Raw genomic sequence first — 26,171 nt, forward strand, 5'->3', positions numbered from 1 at the left:
GGAAATTTCTTTCTTACTCAAAGTCAGAGCTTAAAAAGGATACTACCATCGAACATTACCATAAATGGATACCCCATTGGACAGTGCCATAGAATTTTCTGTGTATCATCCAGGTTTTTTCTATGACTAGATTTTAAAAATATTTCTTTTTCATTAACCCATGCAATATTGTGTGGGTTAAAGATACATCAGAGGGGCGTGTGTGTGTGTAACCTATACTCAAATGATTATATGATCAAGCAATCAAATATTTATTGAGTAGTCTTTAGTATTCAACATTATACCAGTAAATGCTTTAGTGCCTCTTTAATATTGAGCCAATAATACTAAGTATTATTTTTTAAAGTAATAGACACAGTCGAAACATTTTTTCTAATATTTAAAATTCAACACATAATTCTGAAAACTATCAAAAATACCCCTACAGTTTCTCTGTTTCCTATATCCTGTTTATGACAGGTCAAAAATAAGCTATGTATTTTCAACCTTTTTTTCATGGCAAATTTATAGATCTATAGATCTGAAAAAGTCTAAGTGCTTCTTGTAATTTTTTAAATCTGAACTTTGCATTTATACAGGTTCTTTTACCTAAATAAAACATATTCTCATATGAAAATCTGAATCAATAGTTCACATCGGTAGTCAGGAATACATACTGTTTTGTTTTGTTTTTTATTTTCAATTTTATATGTAAAAAGCCAACTTTTTTCTTCCAGTTCTTCAAAAATATCATACATGTATTTAGAGCAGATGAATATGATTACAGATAATGTAATTTTGACTCAAATAAGCCCTCTATCAGGAGCTAGCCAAAGGACATTTCTAATAACTGGCTTTCTTGTGCCATTTTGTCTGTGATTATGAGCAAAGATTTAGATAATAACTAGCAAATACCCTACCTGCATTTGGAAGTGAGGCAGAAGGCCACGACGGACTCTTAATCATCTCCTTTTGTGGCAGTCTTCCATATTAAGTTTTGCGGCCAAGGAAAATATCTGACAAACTTGTTTACTACCTAAATACTCTAACCAGTAATACACGTAATTAGATATGCGAAACATCTGTGCTAAATGTGAGTTTTACGAAGATAGGTTTTCTACTTTAGAAAATTGTAGCTATGTCCCAATTTCAAATGCACACGTGCAAATTATTATTCTTGTCTGAGCCTGGCATGCCCTGGGATTCCTGTTTTATTGCTTCAGGACACTTTCCTGGGAATACAGATATACTGATTTAGAGAAAATGTAAACAGCATGAATCTGGGTATCAGGAGTTTAGAGTACCTGACTCAGGCATGTCATTGACTCATTTTTTACACACTTAGGACACTACTGTGGCTCAGTTTCTCTACTTGAAAGTGGGATTAGGAAAAATATATAATCTCATATACAGAATTATATATTTCGTATTCATACATATATAATTCACAGATATATAGCTAGGAAAGTATGAGACTAAAGATGATATATTAATGTGAACCATTAAGTGCAGTAATTCTAGTCATATTGAGATTTCGATATTTAGTTTTAAAACTTTCTATTTCTTCCTTCAACAAATATTCCTAAACTGTGAATGCCTTGTGAATTCAGCTAATCCTTTACAAATTCCTGAGGAGCAGATATGTCATTTTCATCCATCTATGCTGGAATCATCCAAACATTCTTTGGTGAGAAAAGACAAACCAACTTATAATTCCTCCCAAAGGTGTTCTGGGTTAGGCAGCAGAACAGCTATATGTTGCAACATGGGGCAATCCAAAGCTAATTATATTCATGTTCTTATTTGCATAGTTTTTCTCCTGTTCAATGTCATCCAGGAACTACTAAGCATAAAAGAATCAGCATAACTTCTGGCAACTGTGTCTTACAATTTCCCCTTTGCTCTCAACAACATTATCTTAATCAAGGGTTGGCAATCCATGGCCCACAGGCCAGATTTCATTTGCCACTCTCTGTTTTTGCAAACTGAATAAGTTTTTGTAACACAGCCAAGCATATTCGTTCAGACATTGTCCATGGTTGCCCTTGTGCTACAGCGCAGAGTTCAATGCTGTACGAACTGAAAATCTCAAAATATTTACTATCTAGCCCTGTCGAAATAAAATCTGTTGATGCTCCATCGAAAACATCATTTTCTAATTTATATATAAATTCTATTTAAATTATAATTTATATTTCTATAAAGCGACACACAGGCAGCACACTGAAGGGAGGAAAAATGCAGACTTAGTGTCAGAACTTCTGCACATCCCAGACTTCAGCTTCTTCACATACAAAAGGATGACAACTTAGCCTGTCCTACCCATAAATTCCGTAAATACAAAGAACTTCACAGCCCGGCGAGTCGTCGGTTGCTGTCTTGGCCTTGGATCAGCCAGACCCTCAGGCCCTGATGAGCTGTTTCCCCTTGGTGAGTTACAGAGTGGGGGGTTGAATCACGATGCTGGTTTCTCTTCCACTGGCTCCTACATAGGAATCCTGGAGTCGATGACAGAGACAAGAACGTGGTAAGGTGATAAAGCTCTGCTTATGAGCTGCACCCTGTGTGGAAACTGTAAGCCCTTTCAACCTGAGTCATGCAGCGTCAAGGCTCTCTGCTCAAGCCGGCTCCGCTCCTCACCGCGCTCAGGGACAGCCTCGCCCTTCCCACAAGGCTGCGCGCACAGACCCGCGCAGGCCGCGCTCTCAGCTGCGACTCTTGACGTCATGACGCACAGCGTGCTCACGGACTCGGGGCATCCTGCGATCACTCTGCACGCCTGGGACGTGACGCGGCCGCATCTGCTTCCCTAACCTACTTCAGGTCTTTGCTCAAATACCACCTCTCGGCAATGCCTGTGTTGAATGCACTAAAATCAAAATACAGTTATCCTAATTCAGTCTCCAAATCATCCCTTTCTTATTCCATCTTTCTTTGACTAGTACCTATCCCTACCTAGCATACAAAATGGTTTGTTAGTATGTTTCCTATGCATTGCTCTCCTTTACAGATTAATAAGGGCCTATACAGATTTGTCCATTTGCTCTCTGATGGGTCCCGAGCATCTAGAAAAACAGTGCTTGGAACACAGTGGACAGTCCTTGAAAACTTTTTATTTATGAATGACACCTCAAGATAACAGTGAAAGCTTATGAATGCTTAGTATTTGCCAAGCTCTTTGCATATGTGAATAATGCACAGTATCTGTCCTTAACAAACACACAGCCTCGTGAGCAACAGACATCCAACACAAATAGTCCCTGATCTGAGCAGGTCTTCAATGTAAATTGGCCAGACCCACTGAATTTGTCAAGCTTTATCAATTTTCTGACATTTTCGATTAACTTTCAGATTTGGTAGATATTTTCTATCTATATCATACTTTGTAGTGTTTGCCTTTATATGACTATCATATAGATTCTTTTATTCTCTAGTTCTCAATTTCATTTGTTAACATGTTTTACCTTAAATTATTATTTTTTATAAAATAAAAAGTCTAACATGTTTTGCATTTGAATTTTAATTACTTTAGATAGGATTCCAGTTACTCAAGGTATTTTTACTAACTTTATTTACTAATTTTACTACCATTACAAAAACTGTACGACTTTAACTTATTACCAAAGGTATATGTGAAACTCCAGGAAAATCTTGTACATAAAAAAGTTTCTCACATTATCAGTAATATTAAAAGAGCTCTGCATGAAAGAAACCCTTTTGAGATCCTCAAAGCTTTCAAATATCAGAGGCCAGCTGGAGAGATGAGAATCCATTTTAAAGCCTTCTGGGAATTTAATGCAGCCACCCTCAATTTTTAGGAAAGGAGTACACTGCACCAGGAAAGACAGAAGTTTTCCAAGACGGAGAAAAGTTGAGGTAAGAATGGAGAACAAAAGTAAGTCCCCAATGCAATGGCCAGAAACCTGGCATCTAGTCTGTAAAGAGAGATGTGATACAATCTGGTGAGCTGGCAGAATATCTATATATCACTCACAAGCCTCCGGAATCTCACTAGTACTCAGATCCTTCTTCTACAGAAGGAAAAACCCTGTTCAGAATCTCAGAATCATTTAATTCAGTGGTGAACTAAAGCTGTAATAATGCCTGCACCCAGATTAACTCCCATCTCATATTGACTCAGCTTCCAACTCTAGCAGACTGAAAAAAAGTCATAGTATTTTCTGGAGGTAAATATGACATAATTCAATCCATACTGTTAAAGGAGTGACTAATAGCCAAAAGAATCGTCAACAGAAGTTAACATAGATGGCCTGATGATATAATTATCTGACAATACTAGGTAGGAAACTAAGGTGTCTATAGGAAACAGTGGGCAGCATACATGATGATATATCTATAGGAAACAGTGGGCAGCATACATGATGATATATCTATAGGAAACAGTGGGCAGCATACATGATGATATATCTATAGGAAACAGTGGGCAGCATACATGATGATATATTGAAACTATATAAAAGAGCCAAATGAAATTGCAGAAATAAAAACTCCATTATCCAAAATAAATTTGTTAGATTTAACAACACATTGAACAGAGCAGAATAAAGTATCAATATGCTTGAATACTGAATAGAATATTTTCAAACTGGGTGGCGCCTGTGGTTCAAAGGAGTAAGGCCCTGGCCCCATATACTGGAAATGGCAGGTTCAAACCCCGTCCTGGCCAAAAACTGCAAAACAAACAAACAAAAAAGAATATATTCAAACTGATAAAAATGAAAAAAAAAAAAGGAAAACATTCTGTGATCTGTAGGAAAATATAAATTTGTCTTTCATAGGTATACTTACAATCCTAAAAGGAAAGGAGAGAGATCATTGCTCAGAAGAAACATGTACAGGTAAAGAGCTAAGAACTTTCAAAGACGAAAGACTTCAACCCACAAATCCAAGAATCTCATCTAACACCTCAACTTGGAAAAACACAACAAAAATCACTAGACTCACCATAGTCAAATCTGTTGAAAATTAAAAATGAAGAACTAATTTAAAAACAGAAGGAGGGATAAAAAGAAACATTAAATACAGAAGGAAAGGTCCTTATAATATCTTTGCAGGGCTGAAAGAAGATAAGCTGTGAACCTAGGATTCTAGTGAAAGTATCTTCCCCAAATAAAGGTTAAATTAACACAATTGTGACCCAAGAAAAGATGAGAGGATATTTCCTCAAGAGACCTTCAGTACTAGACGTTCTTCAGTCTGAAAGAAGACAATACTAGAGCGAATCCTGGCTATCTTCTCTTAAGAAAAGAATGAAGAACGGTAGAAAGAATAAAGACATAGAAAAATATTATATGAAATGTTATAAAGCTAGAAATGTAAATTTCTTTAAATGACAATGAACTGTCTCAAATAAAATAATACTTCATAACTGTGGAATTTATAGCATGTGAGAAGAGATATATTGGTATAAATCCTTATACTGCTTGAAAAGTAATATATTACTTGAGAGGAAACTTAAAACCATACATCACTAGAGAAACACTAACATATAAACGCAAAAGAATATCACTAAAAAGTTAAAACAGTAGATAAATGGCAAGAAAGCAAGCACTTTACATACACAAAAATAAAAAGTCAAGAAAGAAAGGAAGCACAGAAGCAAAAGAACGTGTGGGAAAACTTAACAGCACACAGCATTATAAAGGGATTCAACCTGACCTGAGCAATAACTATATTTAATGTGATGGGCTAAACACAAGTCAGAAATTGCCATTCCAGTTCAAAAGCAAGACCCAACACTTTAAGTACTGACAAAGAGTATTTAAAAATAAAAATATTGAGAAAATTTATACCAACTTCTAGCTTCAGTTCCAACAGGTAAGGAGCTTAGAGGTCAGCACTCCCATTCTTAAAGATAAAGCTGGGAAAAGTGAAAATCAATTTTGTATTTTCGGACCCTTCAGAGCACTGAGGTCACAGTGCAAACCCATCCCACAATGTGGAAAGTCAGGATCATTTAGAGCAGTGGTTCTCAACCTTCCTAATGCTGTGATGTATTTTTATTGTTACAAAGGGGTCGCGACCCACAGGTTGAGAACCACTGATTTAGAGAGACAGCCAAGAGGCTCTTACCTGAAGTAGAAAATGCTGGAGCCATAAACTGCCTGGAACACTAAACTGGTAATGCTGATAACTGCTGTCAGCTGAGTGTGAAGGGGAGCATGGGATCATCACCGGGGAGAAAGTCCACAAACAAACAGCAAAAGCACAAGAAAGGAGGTATTTCAAAGGAAATAGGAGCCAACTGAAAGAGATGTCAATGCCAAAGTTGAAATAATATGAACAATAAAATAAAATGGTATAAAATAAATACCCAGGAATCCAAACTGATGTAAATAGTGATTGTACGTAGTATCATATAAATTCATATATAGGGGAGAAGAGGCCAATCTCCCGTGCCAGAAATTCCCAGCAATTTGCTACTCTGCCCTAAAGCCAGCAAGGTTACTTTCCCATTCCTTAAATGTGGGCCACACACAGTGACTTGAAGATAGTATGGAAAGGGTGAGAAGGGAATAAAAAAAGCAACTTTACAGCGAACAAACTTAACAAATACCATCTCAAACATGTGACTAAGGCCAACATCAGCAGTCATTAATCTGTTGGATGGTATGTCCATCTGATTTAGTGTAGTAACAATGACACATTTCTTCTGCAGCCTTCCTATCAAAGACCCATAACTCCAGCGTAATCATGAGTAAAATTTCAGATAACTCTCAACCAAGGACATTCTACAAAATAACTCTCCAGTAATCCTCCGACTGCCCAGGTCATCAAAAATAGGAAAAGTCTGATAATCAACAGATGGCTAAGGAGACACAACTACCGCATGGAATGTGGATACTGAGAATAAACTAAGAGAAATTGTTAAAGTATAGACTGTAGTTCATAATCACGTATCAAACTCACGTCAGATTAAGACAAATGTGCGGCGTTAAGACAATAATAGTGGGAACTGGGCCAGGGTAACACGGGCACTCTGAGCTGTTTTCTCAATTACTCTGTAAGTCTATATCTATTCTAAATTAAAAATCTCAGTGGAAACAAAAAGAACAAGGAGGTAGCAGACTTCAGAATGTCCTGGTAAGGTAGGAGGAATGGGAAAACCAAAAGAATGAACAAGGTAGCCGAGGTGACATCCATAGAAATATTTTTCTTTCAGTTTCCCAAACTAATGATGTAAGTACTATTTTTCTTTTATACTAGAAGTTTTAATAAAAGTAGAAGCAGAAAAAAAATGGCTAACATTTATGTTGTATGTGAGAGTTTGTCAAGTCAAACTGAGATTTTCTACCCATGGTTTGTGTAATTATCACAAAGCTGGTGTTCTCAATAGTGTCTAGCAAACCAGCTGATAGGCCTGGAGATGGTAGGCAGCCTGCAGAGAAATAGACAGCCAAGGGGTGGGAAAGATAAATTAGGAAGGTTGTGTACGGGAACAATCATAAACCCACTAGCACAGTCTTGGAGGAGAAATCCTAAACCTTTTGGCAGATGGTGAAGAAAAAGTTTTTCTCTTAAATAGAACACCTCCTTTTTTGTTGTTTCCTTCCCAAATGGTCATGAGCCATGTTTTCTTAAAACGTCAATGAGGATACATACATATGTAGCCCAGATCAAATTCTATTAGGGTAAAACATAAGAAGAAAGTATGAAAAGCAAAAACACTTCAGTATTCCGGTATAATAGAGTTTTAAAAAATGAATATAGAACATGCAAATCCTAAATTCAATAAAAAGAGGATGTCATTGTTTGAAAGTAATATAAAAGCAATCAAAACAAAGAGTACACTAGAAATAAAGTAGAATATTTCCTAATAAGGGTATCAGTTCATCAAGAAGTTAAAAATTTTAAATTGTATGCACCTAATAACAGAATTGTTAAATACTCGTTGCAAAAATCTATAAAAAATAAAGGAAGAAATAGACAAAAACACAACTGCAGTTGCTAGATGTGAAACAAAAATAATTAGTAAAGATGTAGCGATAAGTGCCATCTACCAACTTAGCGTAATTTACATTTAAAGAGTAGGACGTCTGATGGGCAGGCTGTCTTGCTGACTCACACCTGTAATCCTAGGATGCTGGGAGTTGGGAGGACATTGGGAGGACGGCTTGAGCTCAGGAGTTCAGGACTAGCCTGAGCAAGAGTGAGACCCCATCTCTAATGAAAATAGAAAAAGTATCTGGGTGTTGTGGCCGGCACTTACAGTCCCGTCTGTAAGGGCAGGAGGATCACTTGAACCCAGTAGTTTGAGGTTGCTAACAGCTAGACTGATGCCATGGCACCCTAGCCTGGGAAGCAGAGTAAGACTCTGTCTGGAAAAAAAAGTAAAAAAGAGAGAGAGAACATGACATCCAGCAACTATGGAATATACATGCTTTTCAAGAGCCCATGGAATGGAATGTTACAGGGGCTATCCCTCACGCCAGTCTATAAAACAAATCTCAACAAATATCAAGGAGATGAAAGAAAATTGAGTATGTTATCTGATTATAATGTAATTAAACTGGGAATTAATAAGAAAAACGTACTAAATATTAGAAGGTAAGAAACAATAAGGAAAGGAGTGTGGAAGGAAAAAAGAAGGAAAGAAGGGAAGGAGGGAGGAAAGAAACCAGATGGAAAATTAGAAAGCACTTTAAAATCGATGATGAAATAAAATTATTATCAAAATATATAGAATCAAGCTAAAACAATGGTTAGCAGAAAGTATATAGATTTAGATGCTTATATTTTTATTTTCTTCTTATGTCCTCTCGTAGACTAGACGAAAAGAGTGAAAAAAGAGAGGTGAGGAGGTGAGGAGGTGAGGTATTCTCCCACCCTCATTACTTCTCAGCAAAATGATTGAAGAATTCTCTTTGAGCTCAGAAAGAGAGAGTGTGCGTGTGCACAGTGGAAGTGTGTGTCGATCCCCTTCTTTTATTGTGATTAAATGGCCTGGGTCATAACTCATATTTTATCTACTTAGTATTTTTTATGAAATATTTCAAATATTTATATAAAAATAAGAAATAAAATAATGGGCATCCCCATTAATGGGCATCCCAATAATGGGCACCCATTTTTATTTTAGTCATGCACTCACAGTATACGTTTAGAAAAGTTATAACATAATTTCGTATACATTTAGATTGTTTTTTAAACCTCAAATGTAAAATTATCATAAAAAAACACTAAATACTACTATCCAATTCCATTTCTCTAACCCTGTACAAGCAGAATTAATTAATATTAACATTTTTCAGACCCTTTATATTTGTTTTTCATTACATATTTATGCATTCATTATTTTGAAGTATACCATTTTGTTCAAAATATTGTTTTAGATTGAATGTATTTATAGATGTAGCTATAATTTATTCATTTTTTTCTCATCTGTAGCATGAATTACAGGGAAAGAAAACACTGACATTTTGTCCATTTTGTTACTAATGACGTTTTAGGTTGATGTAATATATATATTCATATTGAATTTATTGAATTTATTTATATATTGTATTGAATTTATTCAATTACAGATCATGTTACTATAGAATCTCTTATTCATGCTTTCTAGTATGCATGTGTGATTTTCTGTAAAGACTATACCTGGGTCATGTTACGTTAATATTCACATGAAATTGTAGGCCTCAGTAATGAATCGGACCCAGCCCATCCGGGTAGAAGACTATACACATCAGAAGAGTGAGGGATTGTTTTAGAAACAAATTACAGATCTCCTATTGTAAATTTAGATGTTAGTTACAATGGAAAATTACATCAAGAAAAGAGGAGAAAACCAAGGATGAACTTTCTGCACACCTTTGTTTTTCAGAGAAAATGATCCCTGACCGATATTTTTACTAATCTTAAGCACCTTATGATAATACATCATAAATACATAGCAGAAGGCATAGAGGTCCAAATCTAACATTTCTTTAAATTCACATAGCCCATTTGGTTATTTTTCTTCCTTGATTAGTTAGTTGCCTGGTTTTAAAATTCTTATTTTCATCATCTCCTGAAAATCAGAAGAGGCAGCGTTTGGCCAATACTCTAGTGGATATAAATATTATTTCTCCTTCTAACAGGGCCGGCATTCTCCTCTTTCAACAATCACTGCTACTATTGTTGGCTTTTTTTATATTGAGACAAAATGTCACTTGCACATTTTCATCCCAGTTTCTGCTTTTATTTTTCTTTTTAAATTATGATCAAGTTAACAAAGAGCCAACTTCCCTTATCTGTGCTATTTCACACTCTAGCAAGTGCATTTGCGTATTTTCACCCTCTTGTAGTAAATGTTTCCCTATGTGAAGCATTTCTCCAACAAACCTCCTTGGTTCTCAACGACCTAATTCATAGGTAGTATAAACTCCTCTAAAACCCAGTCCTGATTGAATGCATTCTCCAGTGATCCAACAATACTTTATACATGGCACAGAGCGTTTTCACCTTCTCTTCTGATTTTTCAGACTCCACTCTTTAAACTGATTTAATCAGTTTCTCACCTAGCTACCTCCATGAGCTCTGTTCCTGTCCGCTGACCTGGACAGAATACCCAAACACCCCTTTGCCTCTCTACCCTGGTCATCAGCGGTAACCGAGCAGATCCAGTTCATTCGAACAGCAACTGCAGTTTAAAAGCTGCATGATTATAGAGCCTCTTTCTGAACCTAGAACCTCTGGTGTTAATCCCAGGTTGTTTCCTAGAATGTAAATTCATGGGGACCTCAAGCATAAGGTAACTTTTCTCATGAAGTTATATGTTGTGTCTGTTATCCATTTCTAAAAAGGGATATTTCCCATTCACAAGTCTCACCTTAAATTTAATTTCATCTCATTATCTGCAGTGTGTTCTGCTATTACTGTGTCCACTTGCTGTTTATCTGTAGATTATTATCATTTTCTTACTTGGTTGTTCCTTAGAACTTGCAAAAATCTTTAGCACATTTAACCTTGCTTTAAATCACTCCTTCCATCAATCCTCTTTCCCATAATCTTGCCCATTGCTCTTGTCTGAAGTCCTTATCTGGGTCCACGTGTCTTAGGTGATGAGGTGGCCGGGCTGCATGGTGAGCCAGAGGCTTTCTCAGCAGCCCGTGAGACAGAGGGGCCATTTTATCCCAGCTCTGCGATGTGGGGCTCTTTGCATTTCCTTTTGAATGATAGTGGGATCATCTCTTCTTTCCTTTCGACATTATTTTAAACCATTTGCTAAACAAGTCTCACACTAAATAGCCTTCTTCTTCCCTGCATACCCTCTGACATTTATCCGTCAGCACTGAAAACATTGTTATTCTCTCTTCTCCTGTCTCCTCACACACAAAGTAAGTCCTGTGTATTTAAAGCCATTCAGTTACTGTAAGTACATTTATTCAGTATGGTATGGTTACTGGTGTTATGCCAAGCAACTAATAATTTATATTTTGTGCAATAAGTCTTTACTTCAGGAAGATACCAACTAGACTTCTATGCAAGTGATTTTTCTATGAGATCAGAATATTAGAAAGCAAAATATTCACCAGAACCTATTCTCTGACATATATTCTTGCATACTTTTGCAACATGATGAAAATAGTCATTTTGTATTTCTTGGGGATTATTTAAACATTTTAAATAAAGAAGTTAAAGTTTGGATAATTAAATCTTAAATGTAAGATTTAAGATGGGTATTATGATCGGTATTCATGTAAAGGTTATTTTCCATCCCTACATAATATTCTAATAGAAAGCATTTTCTAGTTCATCATTATAAATATCCCAAAATACCGAATCAGAAATCATGAACCTCCGTTAGATTTATCACACCCTGATATAATCTTTGAGATATTCCTTTGGAGTTCTGAAACATTTTAACACCAAGTAGAGCTAAAGAAGTGATGACTGGCCTATAATAACTGAATGGATTATAATTGATTCTTCTATGTAATATCTAAATCAGCCTAGTTAGATTATATTTAACTCCAAAGTAAACATTATTAAATTTATTATCATGAGATATTTGTTATCTTAGAAAGCTTCACCCACTGTCTCTTGTGAAATTTCTTTATTTATTTGCTTCTCTTAATATGCAATTTTCCCATCCTTAGATGAAAAAATATTTTTTAAAAAATTCACAAAAAAGTCATGATCCATATTCTCAAATGACTAAGCAGGTTCAAACCTTTTAAGGTTAAAATCGTGTTGTAAAGAAAGCACCTCGGCCAAGAATTATGATGCTGGCTGAGGTGGGGTAGAAAGAGGGCGGATGTGAAGCTTCTATGTAAGAAAGATGTAAATACCACCTCCTTTTCTCCTGCCTTCCTAAGCTCAGGCAAAGGGCTCTGTCATCAACACATAAACTACTTTTAAGAAGTACAGAGAAGAGACCAAACCGTCAATGCATCTTTTCCTGGTTAGTCTCTGGCTATTCCATGTTCTCCTAGACACAAACTTCCTCTTTTCTCAATCCTGTACGACAGGCCCATTTGTTATCAGTGACCTTAAGGAACATCCAGCCAAGGTCAGAGATTTTCTACTTAAGGAATTGTAAATTCCTTAAGGACCACCAGATGAACATTTTTTCTTTCGGCCAGAGAAGAAGGAAGTGCTTGCTACTAAAGATCATAAGAGAATTGAAATAAAACTGTGGCTCAAAGGGGTTGGGCGCTGGTCCCATATGCTGGAGGTGGCGGGTTCAAACCCAGCCCGGCCAAAAAAAAAACTATTTTTTCCTTTGAAAACTTAAAATTCAAACCTTATAAAATGATTATCTTATTATCCAATGTTAAAAGTTAATTCGCTGATTAAAAAGTTAACATGATTAGTTGTTAAGTAACAATTTTTAGAGTCAGTCAGCTTGGAATTATCTTCACTCTCCATCATTTACTAGTATTTTGGGTATAAGTTTTATTATCAAAAAATAGGAACAGTTATAGTCCCTACCTAAAGCTGTTTAGAAGAGTAAATGAGACATTGTTTATAAAGTGCTTAATTCAGTGTCTGCAGCATAGTAATCTTTTAAAACATGTCAACTCTTATTATTATTGTTACTATCATCTCAGAGTTATTTTATATAATCACCAAAGGTCATTTTAGAATTACATTGTGATAAATTAGGTATTTGGGTTTTTTCCTGGGTATATTGTTTCACATACAATAGTACTAAATACAAACTACAGATAAAGATATTTTGGCAATAGGAAACCAAGATAGTCATATTTGATGATCATTAATACAATACTAAAATATATGGCTAAATAGAGCTCAGCAGGAACAAATTTGTTCTTAGTAAATATTGCAATCTTTCTGGGTCAATGAGAGTCAAAATAATAGTTACAGGCTATTGGGTAGCTAATCTGAAATCACAAGGTATTGAAAGTATCCAAGATCCTCATTTCAAGTTTGCTTCAAGCAAAGTAGACTTTGAAACAAGAAGATTCAATGCATTTTCTACAATGAAATTATGCACAATAACCAAGGAAGATACTATAAATGACACATTATTACTGTATTGTGTCAGGGTGCTAAAATTCTCCAGAAAATGCCTCACAGGCATTTGCTGCTTAGTCACTTAGGACGGAAAAAAAAAGAAAAGAAAAGCCTGTTAAGCCATAAGAATTACTAATATTTTATGAAATTATCCTTTTTTAAAGAAAAATATTGTAGAATAGTATTTCAACTCTCAGGATAGAGAGAAGAAACTGTTCAGGCTCTGCCTTTTAGACTAAGACTCAAGAGGAAAAGGAAAGAATGTCTCAATTTATTAAAAGTTAAAGAAATTATATTATTTACTGCACATCTACATGAAAAGAGGAAGATTTCTGGCTAATATATCTCCCATAATTATGAAGAAGGATCTGTGTTTATTAGGTTAATGTGTAGCAATTGATGAAGGGATTGGATGTAATGTATATTTCTACCCACAGAAGTATGACAACCAGAAATTTAATCTGACATGTTAAGACAGGCGAGGGTTAGGAGGAGAGGTAATTTGATTTGGTAAACTCCAAATGACTCGAAGACTACATGTGCAATCTTAGTGAGCGTTCCCTGATAAGTTGGAAAAGCCAAATATCAAACTCCAGACTTCTGGCTTCTATGCTTCTTTTGTTTGTGCCATCAAATATACCTTCGCTCTCTGAGAAAAAAAAAAAAAGACTTAGGTAAGTGAAACTTCATATACTAAACAATATGTCACTGTATGTAAGCTAACATTTGTTAATTTTGATTTGTCTTTTTATGTATGTAGAAAAGGAACTTTCATTTCCCCTTTGTTTTTTGTCTAATGTGTTAGAATTTCTGAAATGTCTGCAACTTAACAAAGGACACATTATATATAGGTATAGAGATATTTCCCCTTAAAAACAAATTAAAAGGTTAAGTGAATGATAACTGGACAGTGTAATATAAAGGCAGACAAATGTGAGCCTTTTCAAAACTCTGGTCATACAAGCCACATATTTCAATTAATTGTGAAAGAGGTTAATAATGAAAGAAATAATTTATAAAATATTATTTTAGGGCCAGATGTGATGGCTCATGCCTGTAAGGCTAGCACTCTGGGAGGCCAAGGCAGGTGGACTGCCTGAGCTCCAGGTTTGAGACCAGCCTCTGCAAGATCCAGACCCTGTCTCTAAAAATAGCTGGGCATTGTGGTGGGAGCTGGTAGTCCCAGCTACTTGGCTGGCTGAGGCAAGAGAATCACTTGAGCCCAAAAGTTTGAAGTTGCTGTGAGCTCTGACTCCACAGCACTCTACTGAGGACAACAAAGTGGGACTCTGTTTCAAAAAAATAAAAAAATTATTTTATTTAATTAAAATAGTCAAAACCCTATCTGTCTCTGAAATTAAATCCAAATTCTTTACAATCTAAATGTATTTACCTTTTACCATTTCCCTAATCAAACAACTTACCAAGGAAAGCTGCAGGAGAAGAGGCATGCCCTAGTTCAAGAAAAGAGAGCAATTATCTTTTCTCCACTTTCTTGTTTTATTAGGCCCCTCAAAAAAGTGGATGAGGCCCACCTATGCTAATGAGGGCAGTCTTCTTTACTTGGTCTCCTGATTTAAATGCTACTGTCTTCTGGAAATACACCCCCAGACATACGTAGAAATAATGATTTGCTATCTGGGCAACCCTGAGCTCAGTCAAGTGTACACAAAATTAGCCATCTCAATGCTACTATTGATTAAATGAAAAATAGTATACTGTTGACAAAATATACTGCTTACAAGACATTTGGCTGGAAAATGATAAGTCTGGAAAAGTCAACCATATATGGGTACTCTTTCCTTATCAAGGAAAATGTTCCTTGATAAGTCTGGAAAATTTTAAGGTCAACCATATATGGGTACTCCTTCCTTTCCATCTCTCTAAATCCTTTAGTAAGAATTAGGCTATGTTCTTTAAAAGACTGAAAGATAGAATTTTGATAAATAAATTGAATTTGGCATATTTATTTATAAAGTATCTAGAGATTATTATGTTCTAGGCCCTAAGCTAGGCACTATTCCAGGGGGTGGGAGTCAAAAACTACAGACTATTCAATTGCATTTCTATTTTCCTTCAACATATTTTTGTCTGTATTTAGGTTTGACTTATCCCATGTTAATAATACTACACTTGGACAAGGAGCATATTAGACAAATGCATTGGGGGTTCTGACAATCATTTAGACTATTTTCTCTAGGTTGCTTAATTTTACAAATAAAATAGAGAAAAGAGATTGAATAACCAGAATATTCTGTATTATATGTGAAGTGAATACTTTCCCATATAATCACATAAGTAGGTACACTACAGAACAGTGGGAGTGGAATCATTAAATAAAAACCGAGCTGCCTGCTGTGAAAGTAGGAATAAATATACCACACATAGGAAAATATTTAATGATAGTCAATGAAAACTTCCTGACATCTATTTGTTTTACAGGCCGCAATAGATGTCATCTTCGGATGCCCAGAAGAAAGTGATTCCTTTTGCAACAAGAAGTTTTAAACTTTCTTCTCATTACTAAAGAAGGAGTAATAGTGATGTCTGCAGCAGAGCACACAGCACACGGACCAGGCAAAACAGAACCCACCAACCAGCAGATCCGCACAAAACTGCAGAGGACTCTGTCACTCTGCCATGATGCATGCAGTCATTGAGATTTGAAAGTTAAACATTCAAAAATAAAAAACAAATGCTGGCTCATCTGTGGTATATTCCATACCTACAAGATCATTTTTTAAAAGACAGTAAATAATTATGTTTTTCAGTTAGACTTGTTATTACAAAAAAGAGTGTGTCACTGAGCCAATCCAAAGCATCCCATTCAAATTTTTTCAAAGTTTATATAGACACATTTTAAGTTAATTAAATTTCTGATCAATCTAATTATAAACATGTTAGTAATATACTATTTAAAGAAAGCATCTGCCATTACTAGAAACTCACAAAGTCACTGTAGCTCCCTTGAAGGAAAATGGGAGTTTGCACAATGGTAGTAACTGAGGAAACCCTGGAAAGTTAAGAGAATAAGGTTTAGAGGCTGTGCAGCTGGGAGGAAAACAGTCCACCAGGGATAACCCCAGTAGGAATCTATAACCTCCACATATCAACACTCCAATACTGGGCAGCGTTCACTACATTTACAATCTGCCACCAAGTGTCTTTCTTCAAATTACATACATGTATGCATGCATGCCTTTGAGTATTGAGATCTATATTCATATAAATCTCCCTCAACAATTTGGATTTTGGTCATTCTCAATAAAGCCTTTAATGTTTTTATAAACTCCTGAGTTAAGAAAAAATACCAGATATCATTTTACATTTATATGATAAGAGTAAAAAAAAACAGGGAACAAGCAAGTTTGCTTCTTACAATAACCACTTTTGACACATTTCATCACACCCTGGTCTGAAGGTTTTAGGTTGCAATCGAAAAGAGGGGAATTGGGGTGATTTAGTTATGTACAGCTACTACAGGTATACGTGGGGTCTTCAGCAGCTTGTTTTTCCCCTTCATTCTTCCATTACATACAAATCATTTTGCCATACGGGGATGAACATTGCCAATGATTAAATGGGAAAAATGGCATTAAAGATATATAATGTTTAATCACAAAAACTGAGCCTAAAAGAGTAAGGGACCTAGGAGAACTATCTTTATTCACGAAAGTTCTTCTAAGATTAAACCTTGATTCCTAAGAAATAAAGCATTAACTAAATTCTGATTCAACAAAATGTTTTCCTCCAATCTAAATTTGAGTCATTACATAAGCGCATTCTTGTTTTACACCCAGAAAAGGTTTATTTATAGACATTCTCTTCTGCAATTATGTAATTGCAAGTGCTAGCAATTATAAATGATGGTGTGTCTTTCTCCATATTTTCTTGTAATGTTGCTTTGTCTCCAGAATGCTTTCTTTATGTAAACTTTTTTTCTTAGACACAGCCCCTTTACTTTTAGAACTAATTCTTCTTTCTTATAATATAGCTCTTTCTTTAAAAAAAAATTTACTGTGATAACAAATAGTTCTCTGCCTTTTTTTTCTATTATAAAAAGTTGTCTAAATCTACTAAGCACTTTTAAGAAGAAAAGATGATTGCAACATTTTTCAGTTAGGATGGTTAAACTGTGTAATAAACGTTATAAAAACCTACATCTTAAAATACCCTATTGGGGTAAATAAAATATCTAATTTTTCTAGTGACAATATTATATATTGATATCATTCCGTGTCGACAGCCTTCAGGGACATCAAAGAGTAAGGGCGGTCTTCATTATTTCAGGTATTGCACAGCACATTTGTGTAAGAATGCTTTTCAAAGAACATAGTTGTAGAAGATGGAGATGATTATTTGAATAATGAAAAACATCATAACAAAGGAAATTATAATGAAAGATGTACATCTGTAATTAACTTTTTGGCCTCGATGTAATTTGCACACTGGTACAGAAAGCATTGAACCATTAGACTTACAGATATTGAGAAGGGAGAAAACAAACCCTGATAAAAGGGATTTTTTTTCATGTGGATACTGATATTCTTGCCAAAAAAAGATCTGGTAAATTCTTTCTGATCTGTGTTGAGCAACAGCACTACCTAATAAGCACCAAGATACAACCAGTCCACAAATATGGCTGACTTATGTGATCTTTCTACCGTGAAACATCAGGGTTGTTATGCAAGTGTGCTCCTTTATTATAATAATTTTCTTTGGTCATTTTCCTTCCTCACAAAAGAAGCAGAAATACAACAGTCATAATATGTGTCCTTCTATGATTTAGGCAGCAGAAACCTGGTTACCTTTTTAATACTTGTTTTCAATATTTTGTCAGGAGTCCTCTATGGGGTGTAAAGTAGTCCTTAGACTTCTGAGTTGGGAGGGTGTTCTCCCTGGGGCATTATTTCCCCTTGTTCCAATCTTTAACAACAGAGCAGCAAGCGTCAGCCTTAGTTGTGTAGAAAACTGATCAAACAGCTCCTGGGTAAAAGCAAGTTAAGGTGGTAAAGAAAGTACTTTCTTTGTGGAAAAGAAAGTAATCTTTTTCAAAGAACACAATTCTTTGTTTCTATGATTTCCAGTGTCAAAAAGTAAGAGGTCTTATGTTTTAAAGAATTAAGAAAATTGGTACCTAAGGAATAATCAGAAACAGGTCAAGCAGAATATTAATATAAATAGTCAAGGGTAGCACCAATTGGATGAACTGGTTGCAACCGGCCCAGCAGATAAGGATCTCAATTCTAAGTGGCCTGGTGTGAGGGGGGAAAGGAGATTCTCCAACAAGACCACAAATCTCATATATAAGTATTTTACTATATATTAGATATAGAGAGAAAGATACGTTAGAAAAACTCCCTATGATTTACATGGAGGATATGACCGATGATAATGTACATTTTAGGTAAAAACCTTGAGCCAAAGAAAGGGGACAAATTCCCGAAAGACCTCTCAAGTCCCAGACTCCAAAACAATTTTAATGTAAGTATTACAATAGCAAAATTTCCTGAACAAAATTCCCAGGGAAATGGAAAACATATCCATTGCTCAGTGGCTACAGCAGTGAAGAAAATCTGTGACAGCAGCCAGAAAAGTATTCAGAAAGTAAATGAATTCAGAAAGCAAAGTGGGGCTGTGGTTGGAGTTATTGTGTCCATCAAAAAGATACATGGAAATCCTAACTCCTGGCACCTGTGAATGCAACCTGTTTGGAAACAGGGTCTTCACAAGTGTAATACAGTTAAAATGGGGTCATATTCAATTACGGTGGGCTTAATCCAGTATGACCAGGGCCCTTACAGGAAGAGAAGAGACACTGACAAACACACAAAGAGGATGCCCAGTGACAGTGGTGCAGACAACAGAGCAATGCAGCTGCAACCACAGAGGAATGCAACACCAGCAGCCTAGAGAAGGCCCTGGGCTGGCTGCCTCCCAGGCCCAAGGAGAGAGTGGACTCCACCTGCTGATTTCTACCTTCCAGACTGCGAAAAATACATTTCTGTTGTTCAAAGACACTCCATTTGTGGTGCTTTGTTATGGCACCCTAAAAAACTAATAGGTGGGGAAAATTCCCCTGGTAATTCAATCCAGAAATTACCCTTTCTTCAGACAGGTCAGTATGTGTCTGAAACTCCCCAACTGATGAAGAAGAAAACAAAATATGTCACTTGTTAATGACAGACGCTCACATTGGAGAAAAGCCAATACTCAGCATGTCACCTTTACATATCACAATAGAAGTAGCCAGTGCAAAAGAAACACTATCGAAGTATTTTTAAGTTAATATATTTGGCACAAAGGAATATATGTGTATATTATAAAGCATGAAATTACAACAAATATGCATGAACTACCACTGAACCCAAGAACCACTGGCCTCTACCATGTGATCCTCTCCATGCCCATTTTCTGCCCTCACCTTAAAACTCCCTCCAAACACACACACACACACACACACACACACACCAGGAAACCACTGGCTTTAAATACTTATTTTCTTTTTTTAAATAGTTTTATCTTTTCTGATAATGTTTTCATCACTTATACCTATAGGAGGTCAATAAGCCACCCCAAATAACAACAGTATGATAAGTAGTGAGTGTGGGAATCCAAGTAGAGCTCGGATGTGCCTTAGAAAATGGCATACAAAGAAGGTAACACAAGCGAATCTGAACAAGAACCAAGGTGGATACTTTGAGGACAAGGCCCTACCTTATAATTAAATCCAAACTATCCTGTAGTGATGCCTACTTCTAATTTGTGGTCTCTGTGTCTATATTAATTGTGCATAGTACATTTCACTTTGTAGGGCCAGTTTTCCCTAAGTGATCACTTATTCAACATTATATAGTTGCAAGTTCAAAGGCCCCTTTCATGTATTATTACAATAATTATTAAATTACTGGATTCAGATAGAACCAATTGTTATTTAGAATTACCAGACAGAGAAGTCGCTCTATCCAGACAGAGAAGACCAAGCAAATAGAGCCCCTGAATTAGTCAATACATGTCCCTGTTTGAAGTACCTGGCGGCCCACGGTGCCTCTCTAGAATTCAGCTGAACATCCTGGTTTCCCTCCCCTCACTATAAACTTTATGGAGGCAGAGATTCTGTCTGTTTTGTTCACTACTGAATTCTTATCACCTAGAAGAGTACCTGACACATCGGAGTGGCTCAGTCAGTAAATATTTACTGAGTAAATAGGTCTAGAGAAGTATTCTCCTCTAATCTCAGCATCTCTGAAGCCTCCAGCCCAGCAGGATCTCCAATGGAGCCTGGTTGCCATCTGTTTCATACCTGGCCCTGAGTGTTTCCTCAGCCTGTTCTCTCTTTGCCCATCTAAAAATCCTTTCCACCCTCCAGCTCCTACCTATATCAGGGAACTACATCTGATTATTCTAGAAAACTGAATTGCTATAGATTCGCATTCAAGAATATGTATTTTTACTTTATTGACCTTTATCCTACTTAAAAATATTGACGAGTGTCTCTGTTCTTTCCCTCAAATATTTATTGAGTGTCTACCATTTGCTCGGTGCTGCCTTAAGGAATTGGGGTTTATTGGCAAACAGCAAATGAATCCTGATGTTATTGTTTGGAGAAAGATAAGAAATAATTAAATTATAGCATGTGTTAAAAGACATCAAGTATTTTGAAGGAAAAATGAGAAAATGTAGACCTACTATTCTATCCTGCAATACCTTACTAGGTATATACCCAGATGATCAAAACTCATTTTACAACAAAGACATTTGCACCAGAATGTTTATTGCAGCCCGATTTATAATAGCCAAGTCATGGAAACAGCCCAAGTGCCCACTGACCCATGAATGGATTAACAAATTGTGGTATATGTACACCATGGAATTCTATGCAGCCATAAAAAGATGGAGACTTCACATCTTTTATGCTTACCTGGATGGAGCTGGAGCATATTCTTCTTAATAAGTACCTCAGGAATGGGAAAAGTATACAATGTACTCAATACTACTATGAAATCAATATATAATCACCTACTCATTCATATGAGTGGTAAAACATAACTATAGTCCAAAAAGTAGAAGGGAAGAGGAGAGAGAGGGGAGTGCATGGGGAGATGAGAGGAGAGAGGGTATTTGGAAGGGACCTCACCTAATGCGCATGATGCAATGGTACATTTCAAACTATTAAGAAAAAAGTATAATTGCCTTACCACAACAAATAAGTAAGCAAGGTGACAGATGTGTAAATAAGTTCAATGTAAGCATTTCAGATTGTGTATCAAATCGGTACACTGAACGCCATAAATGCATAAATGAACGCCACAATTATGATTCAATAAAAAAAAGAAAGAAAAGGGTAACGAGAACCAAAACCGTGAGGGAAGAGTCCTGGGAGTTATACTATCAAACTGGGTGCAAGGTTAGCTTGACTGAGAAAGAGAAAAAAAGCTATGCTGGAGTGAGAGGTGCAGACAGCTGGGACCCTTCACTTCCCAAAGTGTAAAGAAAATGTAACATCAGAACACTTTTCTAGACAAAAAAAAAAAAAAAAAGGGCATGAGACAGTAACATGGAATGTTCTAGGGAAACATCACAGCAAAGTGTCTAACACAGAGTGAGCAAAGAAAGGAATTGTAGAAGATGAGGTCAGGGGGGAAACGAGTAGCCCAATGACACAGGGCCCTGAAGCTCACACTGAGTGTACATGTATTACATTTCATTATGAGTAAAAAGAAGAGATCATTCTAGCATTTGATCTAACTCATTTTACAACTGAACCTTCTGCAAAGACCAAGTACCTCTCGTGAATCCACAGCTTCCGTGGAGATTGTCTTGTGCATCATGTAGACCAACCAGATGATGTACAAGCACTTTCATGCATCACCATTCACTGCGGAAATCTCCAGAGAATGCTCTGTGGTATCAGCCTCCCCTACTCTCTTACAGAAAATATTATTTATAAAGAAAGGTGGCATTAAATCCTGGCTTAGACAGTCTCTGAAATCAAGCTCCATGGGTGTGAAACCTTGCTCACGACTTAACTAGTTTCAAAGTTTCATTTTCCTTATCATCAATGTAACAATAATAATGAGCCCTATTTCTTAGGGCACTGAAGGGAGTGATTTTAATATTGAATGTGAAATTATACAAAAATCTCATAGTGTCATCTTGGAACAGCATAAGATGTCTCTTATATCCACGTTATCATACAATAGCTGTAAATACTTAAGGAGATGATACAAATAAGCACCTATCAGAAGCACACACAACATATATATTTGCATATCACTATTATTGCTGTTGGCAAAACCAACTCTCAAAATACATTATTAAACACTATGCATTTTCAGGCAATAATTTAATACACTCCATTGTATTTAGCATGCAGAATGAAAAGGACGATTACAACAACAATTATAATTACCATTTTAATCCAATGCACTTCAACAAAAGAATATATATTCATATCTAATAAAGTTTGCAGAAAATTCATGACAAAGGAAAATTGCAAACATCTAGAAATAATAGGATCAGAGAAGTAACATAAAACAGAACCTTTCACAGTGATGGATATTATTCCTCTTATAATGTACATTAAAACCTTTCTTTTCATTCAGTGGACATTTTTCCTTCAATACACTTTTTAAATCATATACATAAACATACATGCATACATATATATATATATACCTGTGTATATAAAGATATATTAGTAAGATCATGTAAATGAGGATAAAATTATCCTTTTGCTCCCTTCATACACTCTAACCCTGCCCAATACCCCACGCTAAGGAATCAAGGGAATCCCAGTAGAATGTTAGTTGTAGTAGCCTTTCAGGTCAGTTAACAAGTATTTAACACATTTCTTGAAAAACATATTCTAGGCATCACTGGAGTTTCATCATATTTTTGTAATTTCTAGAATAGATTGGCATCTAGGTAAATTGTATTTTCAATATGAATAATATTTTATTTTCCCTCATTATCACTTTGCAATGAGTAACCTACCATTTTATCTTTACCTAGATGTTCCGGAGATGCTTCCCTTTAATTTAACATCTAAATTTACTCCATTCTTTTTCCACAACTAATGACTGTATTTGGTTCATTTTCTATAAAATGTAATGACTAAATTAAAAAGGTTAATCAGGTTTAAATAAAGATGAGGGTGACATTTCTTCCATATTTGTCTGGCTCCCAACCTGCTTTCTGCTAACTTTGAATTCTGCCTTCTGTGAAAATTATGCCCTCTAAAAACAAGTGTTGTGAAAAGAGCCATATGGGGCAAAATTGAGTTTTGGCATCCAAAATGTAAGAATATTTTTAAATAAAACTTTATAACAGGCGAGGTAGCCATTTAATTAACATTTTAGGTAGGGGTCATTGCTTCTTACTTGGATGAAGAAAAACTAAAAAGAAAACACTAGGAGAAAATATAACATCAGAACACTTTGCTAGACAAAAAAAAAAATGGGCATGAGACAGTAACATGAAGTGTCTCCCGAATCCCATTGAAGGCCGTAATTAGCCCGCACTTCAGCATTTTGTACAACACAATGAACCACTATTTTACCCAATATATCTTAATTAAAAGCAAAAACACAATACAACACAGAGCTAGCATCAAAGAGGCGTTATTGGCACTCACATAATATAGAAGATGGAGAAGGATTCTGTTTTCTTTGTTTGGCAAGAAAATTGGAACTAGGCATTCTATTTTCCACATAGCTCTCAATATAGAAGCATTTGTGTACCAAAAATTGCATTTGCACTGTAAATTATATGGATGAAAGTCACAGAGAAAGAGGCAGTTTGTTGTTTTATAATTCAATGGTAGTAATGCTTGGGTCTCTCTGCTTTCTCTTTCACAAAGAAAATAATTATTGAAGGCTCGGTTTTTACCACAATGAGAGAGTTAGCTGAATATTCTAATGTTCCTGTTTTATATTCCTTTTTTTCCACTGGGATGAATTGATTATACAGTAACATTAAAAAAATACACACAAAATAATTTTCATGTCACCTTAATTTTGAATTTTGAATGCCAAAGAAAACAGAACAGTTCACTGTGGTCTGTTTTTTTAATAATTTCTTAATAGAAGGGAAGAAAAACAGTGATGGAAGTCCTGTCTCATAAAAAATTATGAACAAATTCTCTCCCTGAAATCTAGCTATTTCCATAATGAACATAAGCAAAGAGGAAAAAAAGGTGAAATGAAGGATATCCAAATAGCATAAAAGAATCTCCATGTGACCATTCATTCACACAGAGATTTTAGTAAACTTGAATGAGACAGTTGAAGAGTAAAAATGAAATCTGTGCTCTAAATAATTCATATGGATAAAGACAACCCAATACTTACATTAGACTCAGCCATAAGGCGAGCCATAAGGAATGTCTAAAGTTCTAACAACTTTTACTTTACATCTGATATCGGAGATGTTATTTCTAGCAAGTTCCTCAAGGAATTGTATAACAGCTATGCCTTATCAACTGAAGAGCAAAATGAACAATGATATGCCAGCTTACTAGTACCACAGAGTATGCTGAATGAATCGTCTAAGTCAGCATAAACTCAGCTATGAGTATAGGCTCATGCCAACTGCTCTTGAGAATGGGGAAGATACAAAGGAGCTGAGGAGCTGCATTTCATCATTAGGCTAGCTCAGAATCACTGATTCCAGATGAGGAAGCAGGGAACAACTGCAATTTTCCAAACAACATAGATAACACCAATAAGAAAGCAAAAACCAGATTATCAGGTATCAAAGACCTTTTCTCTGTACCAACCTTACAAAGATGGCATGCTTTCTAACATCAAACTCTACAAAATATAAGCCAAATGATCTAAATAATCAGGGGGCTAGAAAGTACCTAGAAATCAACAAGTTCGACTCTTCACCCTGCTCACAGAAATATGGCCTTGTGAAATAGGAGTCAGCGCCTGCCCTGCACCTGTAAATCACCCTTATGACAATTGTCCCTGCATTGGCCTATCACAGAGTGGAAGAACATATCCTCCAAAACAGGCTATGGGAAGTGGAAAACAATATTCTTTATTGAACAGATCATAGCTAATTTGTATCTGTGCCCATTGGAAGAATTCTGAGAACAAAGCTAAAACTAAAGAAGGAGGGATGGAGGACTATACCTAAACATTTAGATGGGTACAGAAGAACCGTGAAGCTCAAGTTTAATGAATCTATGTGGCATGTAGTTGGATAATGAATCATGATTTTGGCAATAACAGATTAAATCACCGAAGAGTTAGACTTCACAAATGTAGCTAAAATAACAGGATAGAAATTCACGTAAAAACCAATTGATGCAAAAAGGGATATATCACGAAGACCTAACATGTGAATGTTAGATATTATTGACAATTGCTTCATAATGTAGTAAATACATTTGTAAAGATATAGTCTTCATTACATTAAGAAATTAAAACTTATTCAAACCATGGAAGTGTCTACTTCAGGTAAGCATGAAAAATGGGTTGAGTATGAAGTAAAAGGAAAAGCAACAAGAAGAAAATTCAAAGTGAGGAATCTATGTAAATGGTACCCATAACCCACACAAACCCATGAAGTGGTCTCCATTCCTACTGACATAAGTAAATCTTCCCCTCTCTCCAGGAGGGAAAAATGGGAGGTGGAGTGGGTGAAAAGGAGAATAAGAGCCATTTTCTCCATCCTTCTACCTCCCCTTTGTGTTCTACAATTGT

The sequence above is a fragment of the Nycticebus coucang genome, chromosome 17, assembly GCF_027406575.1.
Source record: "Nycticebus coucang isolate mNycCou1 chromosome 17, mNycCou1.pri, whole genome shotgun sequence".
NCBI lineage: Eukaryota > Metazoa > Chordata > Mammalia > Primates > Lorisidae > Nycticebus > Nycticebus coucang.